This window comes from Lolium perenne, chromosome 6 (assembly GCF_019359855.2).
Source record: "Lolium perenne isolate Kyuss_39 chromosome 6, Kyuss_2.0, whole genome shotgun sequence".
NCBI classification, from domain to species: Eukaryota; Viridiplantae; Streptophyta; class Magnoliopsida; order Poales; family Poaceae; genus Lolium; species Lolium perenne.
This window is the reverse complement of record NC_067249.2, coordinates 196518965-196529028: the sequence shown is the minus strand read 5'-3', so window position 1 is coordinate 196529028 and position 10064 is coordinate 196518965.

The following is a 10064-nucleotide window of genomic DNA, read 5'->3' as shown; positions in this document are numbered from 1 at the left end:
GGGCACATGATGGTTGTAAATTGTTGAACGAGATGAGATTCGGCCGTATGCATCTATATTTCTAGCCATGCGGCTTCAAGACGAAGTGATGCGAAGCTTCGCTATCTGTTGCCATCATAGGATATGTTGGTTTTCGATTTTCATGGAGAAGAAAATGGTGGAGTATGATATGGTGGTTCATGTCTGAGGTTTAGTAATGACATGCCGAGTCTTCGTGGCGAAGAGGGCTTTTCTTGGTGCTTCTTGACTTGCAACAATGACATTCATGGGATATGTTGGTTTTCGATTTTCATGGAGAAGACAATGGTGGAGAATGTTATGTCGGTTGATGTCTGAGGTCTAGTAATGACATGCCGAGTCTTCGTGGCGACGAGGGTTTTTCTTGGTGCTTCTTGACTTGCAACAATGACACCAACAAGCGGTGATGACAACACATGGAAAGTACATAGTCTTATCTTTGAGAGTGAAAACCAAGGTCTGGCCTTAATTTGTTGGGGCTTTCTATTTTCGTGCCCTTGGGTCCTTAGTTGTGCTCAGTTTTCCCCAGCTCCTTAGTTTTTCCTCAGTTTTCCCCAAGACCTTGTCTGAAACCCGCAGAAGGAGCTCGGACGGAAGGAATCCGTTAAGTTTGCCGTTCCGTGCTGACGAGTGGGGTCGTGTCGTTTGTGGGGCCGCATCGTGTGGGGCTGGTAGGAAGGAACCGCGTGGGACAGGACGAGACCATGTTTGTGTCGCCGTAGCGTGTGGAGCCGTGTGGGTCCGGGATGTGGGCACGAGTGGTTTCTGTCTCTTTCGCCCAGATTAGCAGTTTTCAATGTACCTTTTTCCTCTCTCTCGCTCGATCTCATTCATATTTGATAGCCCAAATTGGTAGCAAATCTAGAGCAGCTTCTCCTTCTGTTTTTTAACGCCATTCATTTTTTTTATGCCTTCGTTTTTACCCAATCAGGTAGGAAATCTAGGGCACAAATCCAGAAAAAATATAGGATAAGCTGCATACAGTAGCCAACATAGCATAGATATATTCACGACAGATCCAACAGTAGTACCGATAGAACCCTACAACATAAGCTACATTTTACATGAATTTAAGCTGCTCTACAGATAGAGCAGTCACATACAGTGAGTGCAGTAGGCATGTTCAACGCCTCCAGGTTGCGCCTGTGACTCGCCTGGAGGTTGCGCAGGTGAATCCCAAATGCTTTGTGTTTGGCCATGAACGCATGCACGTTCACCGTCGTTCCAACTCTAGCGCCGCATCTACCAATGGATTCAGCATGGTTCACCAGGCAGTTGAAGTCGGTGGCGCGGAGCTTCCTGTTGCAGAAGGGGCACTTGTAAATGCCTCGAGCAAAGGGGCCATCGTAATGGCCGGACTACAGCCTCCTGAGACGTGACGAGTCTTGGTGTGGAAGGACTCGTCGTCGCTGTCGACGTCGCTGCTCTGCACCTGTCACGTAGCACCAAAGATTGTGCAAAAAACACGGAGTCAATTACAACGATGATGGAACAGAGAGTGAACAAAGATCATGCATGATAATATGGGCTCGAAAAAAAGAGGTAGCCTCAGTTACATTGGACACACTTATATCCAGGATTTGAGTCAGTAAACCAAAGATCATGCACAACAAATTTGTACACACCAATTTTTTACTGACCAAACCCTGAATCAATTTGTGCCCAAATATTCATCATCATCGGCACAAATATTAAACAAAAGCAAATCACAATCACTAATAACGCAAGATCTAACACAAAAGGATTGAACTAGGAACACACGCACCCTAATAACGCAAGATCTAACACAAATGGATTGAACTAGGAACAGACGAACCCTAATAACGCTAGATCTAACACAAAAGGATTGAAATGGGATAAGAACAAGGGAGCAAAGGGTTACCTCCGTCTCGTCGTCGACGATGCTGGTGTCGTAGGGGTTCTCCGGTGCGACGTACGACACTGGTTCGTACGGGTCCCAAGCGACGGGGGCCTGGACGGGGGCCTGGACGGTGGTGGCGGCCGATGCGCCGGCGGCTGATGCGCCGGCGGCTGATGCGCCGGCGGCTGATGCGCCAGCTGCTACGTTGGAAGCAGCGAAAGGGGCCTGGACGGGGGCAGCGGCCGATGCGCCGGCTGCTACGTTGGAAGCAGCGACCGGGGCCTTGACGGGGGCAGCGGCCGATGCGCCGGCGGCCGATGCGCCGGCAATGGGCATCTCATTCTTGTCCATCGCCGGCGGTTTTCTTCGGGGGTTTTTCTTCGGTTGTGGAGAAGATGATGGGACAGAAGAGGCGGTTGCAGTGAGAACGTGCATCGAGTAGATAAAGAGGGGCTCTATAAAGACGAAGGTGGCGTGTACCGCAACACGCGTCCGCTATGCACGGCTGCAGCGTGCACCGCGACACGAGTCTAACCCTGGGACGTTTGGTGTACTCAGTTATAACCTCGGGCCTTATACAGAAATTTTATCTATACTCAGTTTTCCCCTCGAGTACTTAGACTGGCAAGTGCAATATACTCAGTTTTACCCTCAAGTAGCTGGTCAACAGAGAGTCAACAAATGAGATTAACATATCTAATTGAGTCATTTCATGCGCAAAAAAATCCAAAAAAATAAAAACATAGTGGCACCTACTCATGGAGTCTTCCTATGCAAACTGCCACCTAGAAAACCTTAACAAACATATATAAATCAATTTTTACCCCAAATTGCCACTTCTCAGAATCACTAGTGTAGCTATGAAGATGCATGGTTTTCCACTCAAACCCCTTTGCAAAACATCTTCCCCAAAAACATAGTTTGTCTAAATGATGCCATAATTGTCACACTCATGTATATTTGAATTGCAAATAATTTGATGTAGCCCAATATGAATTATATTGTACAAAACACGCATTTTTCATTTTGTAATTCTTTTTGTTTGAATTCCTTAGTCTATTTACTATTTATGTGCCCTTGGATTGTTAGTACTACTCAATTTTGCCCTCAAGTTCTGTCACAAATTCTCTCAGAAGCCCAAACTTATCCTGATTGGTTGAGCCGTTTTCACACGGATCGACTCCACGAACCGTTGATCAACTGATCTAACGGGCAGTATACCCCTCCCCGTCTCTTCGTGGCCACACCTCTCTCTCTCTTCGTGGCCACCCCTCTCTCTCTCTCTGTCGGTGGATGCATTATTGTCATCCCTCTAACAATTATCAACTATCTTTCGCTTTCCTTTTCCTTTAGGGGATATAGTTTCGGTAATTTGAAACGGCCCAAAAGTTATATAATTTTGGTACAAACATGAGGCATACATATTTGCGGATTTCGGTGAATGCATTATTGTCACCCCTCTAACAATTATCAACTATCTTTCGCTTTCCTTTTCTTTTAGGGGATATAGTTTTGGCATATAGTTTTGGTAATTTGAAACGGCCCAAAAGTGGTATAATTTTGGTATAAACATGAGGCATACATATTTGCGAATTTCGGTGAATGCATTATTGTCACCCCTCTAACAATTATCAACTATCTTTCATTTTCCTTTTATTTTAGGGGATATAGTTTTGGCATATAGTTTTGGTAATTTGAAACGGCCCAAAGGTGGTATAATTTTGGTATAAACATGAGGCATACATATTTGCGGATTTTAGTGAATGCATTATTGTCACCCCTCTAACAATTATCAACTATCTTTCGCTTTCCTTTTCTTTTAGGGGATATAGTTTTGGCATATTTGGGGGATTTCGGTGAATAAATTATTGGGATTATTTGTCACCCCTCTAACAATTATCAACTTTCTTTAGCATTCCAATATAGTTGGTAATTTCGGTGAATGCACACACTAACTATGAAAACAACTACAAGTACATGTAACTGAATAATGGATTTGTAACAAGGTATCCCTTGTAACAACTTCTAGCGCCTGGTGAGCAATGATAAGAATCTGATCGCAATTATACAACAGAAAAAACAACCAGCCATCAGATTAGCTTGCTTCTTCAACTCGATCAGCTGCCTTAACTGCTTGTTCATTTTCTTCAATTCTCCCTTCACTTCCACCAGTCCTGCATTGGGAGCATTAGGCATAATCGGAACGGCTCCTCTCTCCACCGCATTCTCTACAGCAAGCCCCCCCTCCCAAATTGCGCTCCCCAATAGCGCCAATTGATTCCTGCAATTGAAGCCTCTGAACGTACACATCGATCCACTTGAAATGCCTGCATTTCTTCAGGATCTGAAAACAACAACGTGAACCCTAAATCCCAAATTCGAGGGAATAACAAGAAAATCGAGAGAAAACAGAGAAATTGGAGCGAGATCTAACCTTATCCCCCTCTCTATATGGCAAGCTCTCGCATGAAAGGAACTCACGTCCACGGTTGCCGTTCTCGTCCGTCTTACAGATCGACCGCTTCAGAGGCTCCTGGCGTGGGCAGTTAGGGCATCTTGTCAAAGGCACGGGTCCATACTGCGGCCATGAAGAACGGGAGGTCGAAGAGAAACTAGACATCACCCGCCTGCCGGAGAAGGGCTGCCGCTGGCGGAGAAGAAGAACAATGGGACGCGGGGAAAGAAAGGGAAAGCAATGGCACGGGCACGGGCGGGGCTGGCTCGGGCTCCCATTTTGCAACGGTCACCTGGGTAAGCTGTGGGTCCGGCGCACTAATGAGGACAGGTTGTGGGTCCCACGATGATCTGGATAAGTGAAGACGTGTCCACTGCGGGGCACCAATAGCGGTCCCACTTGCCAGCACCAACCAACGTCAACTAAACGGGAATCCTCCGTCCGAGCTCCTTCTGCGGGTTTCAGACAAGGTCTTGGAGAAAACTGAGGAAAAACTAAGGGGCTGGGGAAAACTGAGCACAACTAAGGAGCCAGAGGCAGGAAAATAGAAATCCCAATTTGTTGTGCTTGACAATGGCCTTGCCAAAGACATTGGTTTGGGAGGATGAACATGCTCCATGGTGAAAATTCAAGATCTAGCTTTAGTTGGTTGTACCTAACAATTGCTTTGGTGAAAGCATTTTTTTGAGAGCGTGGACTCAGGATGTTGTCTTGGCAGTGGCTTGTGTTGGAGCTACAAGATTTTGATCACCGTAGCGGGTTTTTCCTTTTTTTTTCTTTTTTCTTTTCTTATTAGGGTTGGATGCATCCGTAATATCTTTAGGATATTTCGTTGTTGTAGAGGTTAGGTATAATTAGTAACTTTGCAATGAAAGTAGGATGTTCGTGAACCGTTTTGCTGCTGAGAATTAGCTTATTTCTAAGTAGAGTCCTACACTATTAAATTTGCATTGTGATTCATGAACTTAAATTACAAAATATGTTGTAACTGAGGTTTTTGTGTTACAAGTTGGGTTACAAGTGAAAATGAGGTTGCAACTAGAAAAATCTCCCTGAATCGTTAGATTTGCTTTATGATTCGTGCTAATCGTTAGTTGCTATATGAGTTAGCCAACTTTTAAAATTTTAAATTTTAATTAAACTTATATTTTTCTTGTTTTGTTCCGTCAGAAAAAATATGGTCTTGTTTTGTGGAATAGAAGTACTATATACAGGTTCAATTTCAGGAATGTTTGACATGGCCTACGTGGTGAGAAAATTGAAAATTTGAAACAGATAACACATCCGTAACAAATTTGGTGTCGTATACACCGTGTGTCTCGCTTTGTCTCCACTCCCAACAAGTCAAGCAGAATTACAATCTCGGTGGAGTAAAATGCAACCGCGGTATCGTATATGGTCACTTTTCCATTTACGTCGGTGTAGAAGTTAATGATTACCTCTCTCTTGCTTCTAAATGACTATGCAATAGGAGTTTTGAGTAGTTCAATGTAGTTTCATGTGTATTCTAAAGCATATGAAATAATAGAAATCACTTGGTGTTTAACAGAAAATTTTGGCTATCTACGAAACAAGTGTGCGGGCTGGTCCTGTCGTATCTAAGGACCTGGCTGATGCCTTTTAAAAACCTGAAGTGGGATCAGATGGAAAGATTTAAAACCGTCCTGGTGAGAAAACTGAAGAGCTTGACATAGTTGATGCCGACTGAGATATACCTCCTTCGACTTGGTTTCAACTTGGAAAGCTTTTTCAACGTCTTCATACGCTGGACGTGCTTCTGAAGCCTACCTATTGAAGCACCCTGAAGAATCAGATAACATCCATGTGATTACTTGACATGGATGGTTTCAAAAAGCAAAAGATAATGGAGATGAAGAGAGCAAGGTTCCTAGAAGTTGCATGATGCGATCTAGGCATAAATCCTTGCTTTAGCTGGAGAGTAGTTTTCATGTCTGTCACTTCCTATGTAGCTTTTCTTTCTGAACTTGAGATGTTCCTTGTTATAGACTTTAGGTTGTGGTGGGCTGGATCATTCTGTAGGACTCACAGTCATGTTTCATTTTCAATGAAAATGGAGCTGGGGAGCGTTTCCTGTTAATCTAAAAAAAACTTTCGTTACGCGATGTATGGCACGTAAATACGACACAATGTTTATTTGGGTCACTAGGTTATCTTACACAGATGTATTTCCTGACGTAGCAAGTGGTTGACCTGTTTATCCGTCCCTAACTGTTCACATGGAGCATTTCCGAATAATAAAGAGCCTAGCCAAAGGTGGAAAAAGAAATAAGGGTTAAATTGCAAAGTTGACTAAAGGGCTAAGGGCATCTCCAACCGAGCGACCCAAACGGACGCGCTGGGCCGTCCGTTTTGGGCTGTTTGGGTGGCCGAGCGAACACCCGGACAGCGGCCCGCGTCCGCGTGTCCATTTGAGTCGCACGCTGCGCCCAACGCGCGGACGCACATATGTAATAAAAAAACAAAAATGAAAATGAAAAAGGAAAACAATAAAAAATAAATTTAAACTAGTGGTTAATTAAACTTAGCCCTATTTTGGGCATTTTTTACACAAAAGAAAGCCCTATATGGGCTTTAAACTAAAAAAAAGCAAACCCTAGCCAGGGTTTGCGAGCACGGTGGCCGCCGGCAGTACTACTCCCAGTAGTACTCGTCGTCGTCGCCCGTCGATGAGGACGCGCCCCCGGAAGCGACGCGCTGTTCCAGCTCGAAACGCCGGAGGGCGCCGGGGACTCCGGCCAGGGCGACCACTGCGCCCTTTCCCAGGCGGAGTGCGGGTTGGGAGGGCTCGCCGGCCTGCGCAGCCGTGCCCTCCGCGCGGACTCCTTCCGGAGCTGCTCGTCCGCTGCGGCTGCGGCTCGCCTCTAGCCGGAGCGCGGCCCGGCGCTCCTCCTCCGCTAGGAGCGCGGCCCGGCGCTCCTCCTCCTCCCGGAGCGCCGCATGGCGCGTGGCCTCCTCCTCGCCGGCGCGCCATCTCGAGGAAGGCCCACGCCTGCTCGGGCGTCCTCCCGGGCCTTCTGGCCTTCTCCTCCAGCCGCGGAGGCGTGCAACGTCTCGGCGAGGTGCGGCCATTTGGCCAGCTCGTCGAGGTCGCGCCGCTCGCGGGATGCCGCGTGCGCCGCCCGCAGCCTCCGGGTCGTCCTCCTCCTCCTGGGGCTGGGCCGGGGCTCGTCGATGTAGAGGCCGCCGGGCGGCGGCCAGCCCGCCTTGCGTGTGCGTGCTCGGCCGCGCGAGGCCGCGCTGCCGCGAACGTGAAGCACTTGCGCCGCCGCGCATCGTGCTCCACCTCGAACCACAAGTCCCGTTGGGACTTGTGTCGCCGTACGCGGGTCGTCCCGAGGTCCGCCGGCAGCGCGCGGCGCCTCCGGATCTCCACGACGCGGCGCGCCGGAGCATGGGATGGGCGGCACCGGAACCCGATCTGGGCTCAGGTGCCAGCCGTGGGGGAGGTGCACGTCCCCCACGGCATTGGGACGCCGGCGTCCCAGAACAGCTGCGCCACCGCTACGGTGACGTAGCTCCGGTCGCGTCTGGGAGGAGCCGATGGCCCCATGGCGAACGCCGTCGGCGCGACTGGTCGGCTGCTGCCGCCCTCGTGGTCGTTCGCGGACGGGAGGAACTCGCGCTTCGTGGCCATGGCGGCGCGGAAGCTCTAGCCCGCGCGTGCGTGTGGCCGGAGTGGAGAGTGGGGACTGGATAGGGACAGTCCCCCTCCCCCAGTCCACATTTAATAGGACTAGGGCACCGACAGCTGGGCCAGCCACACAGACCAGGCGGACACGCGAGGACGCTGCGTGCCATCCGCGGCCACGCAAACCCGGCCCAAATTTCGTTCCGGACGCCGCAGACATCTGCTTTTGCGGTGCGTCCCCATGTTGGGCCGCACTTTTGTCCGACTGGACCCATCCGGACACGCGGGCGTGAGATGGGTCGCTCGGTTGGAGATGCCCTAACGACCTCAATTCTCTTTCCTGTGCGTGCCTCCATGGCCGGTCCCCCGCTCCCGAGCCTCATCAACATCAGGCCCCAACAGCTCCTCCCCATCAATCCCCGAGATCGCCGGTGTGTTCCTGCCGGTGCGCGTAGGTGGCCGCGCCGCGCGCGGTTGTAGGAAGGGCGGCCGGTTCTTACGGGGCGACGCCAGGCACAGGGTACCAGGGCGAGGTGGCGGTGCTTGCGGACACGCGCTGGTGGCCGCGGCACGGCGCGTGCGTTGGTGTTGCCGGCATCAGCTGCAGCTTCGCAGGGTGGAGGCGTGGAGGCGCTGACGTCCACCCATGTCGGAGGGGCAGAGGAACTGGCGCGGGGCTCCCCGGCTGAGCCGCGTCGTGGAGGAGTTGAGGGCCGCTCCCTGCAGCACCAAGCAGACGTCTTCCGCGTCCCCTTGTCGCTGTAGTGAGGCCACGAGCTGCGCAGCCAACCCACGCCACGTCCAGACAACACGGAGGTCGCGGCCGTGCACTCGGTACGCCGTGGCCAAGGTCGCCGTCCACGGCGCAATTCAGTCATGTATGCGTGGGCAGAGGTGACGCTGCACACGCCACATGCGACTGCGTTCATGCATGGCGAGCCACCTCGGAGGCGATGCCCGAGGGCAGGTTGGTGTGGCTGCCATAGATGGGAGAGGGAGCTCCTCGCGACGCCCATGTTGTCGTGACTGCGCGATTTGTCCGGCGGGCCAACAAACATTCATGCTCCTTGGTGCGTTGGAGGGTCGACGAGCCCCGGCCCCTCGTGACTAGGGCCCCTTGAACCTCGCCATCCAAAAGCACCGGGAGCAGATCGTGCTCAACCTTGCGGCATGATAGCTAAGAGGAACGGCGACGAGCAAGCCTTCGTCCTATGCGCCCAGTCTCCTGTGCGGTCGCACCACCGAGCGCCCCTCGAGCTGCTTAGTGGGGATATGATTTTTTTTTGAGGTGGGGAATTGGAGAGGAGCTTAGGGTGGAACTGTGGAAGGGGTAGTAGTTTGAGGAGTTTTTAGTAAAATAAAAGGCACCTTACAGCTCCAAACGAGCAAATGCCTCCTTATGAAGGGGTTCGGAGTAGAAAACAATAATTTTTCTAACTAGCGTACCTCGAATGCTCAGATCTATCTAAGAGTAATGTTGTACCAAAGAACATTTTGATGACGTACCCTCATAGACCGAAAGCGGTTAATGTTCCGCCGGAGCACGGATGATGTAGTCGTACTTCGTCACCAACCTCAGGGTCGAGATGATCCTCGTACAACGACATGGGCCACAAATATCAGCACATATGTGGTCTCGCAAGCGTACGGTGTCCGATGATGACTCTCGGACCTCTGATTCAACCGAGATTGCGGAAGTAGATCTTCCAGATTGAAAGCCCAACAACATGATGGCGTATTGGGATGGAGTTGACTACCACGTGCACATATCTTCAGGGATCCACGCTCGGGAGAGAACACGTGAGAGAGAGGGAGAGTGGAGGCGCATGGGGAAGGGAGAGAGCTCTCCTCTCGAGGATGCTCCAACCCTTGTGCTCCACACCTTATATAGGGGGATGGGGTGGCCGGCCAAGGGAAGTGGGGGTGCCGGCCAAGGGAAGTGGGGGTGCCGGCCAAGGTGGGCTTGGGCCAAACCCCAAACCCTAGCCACCAGCCATCCTTATCCATTGGGGTGTGGCCGACCCCTTAATGGGCTACCCTCCAGGAGGGGCCCATTAAGGTGGGCTGCACCATTTTAATTA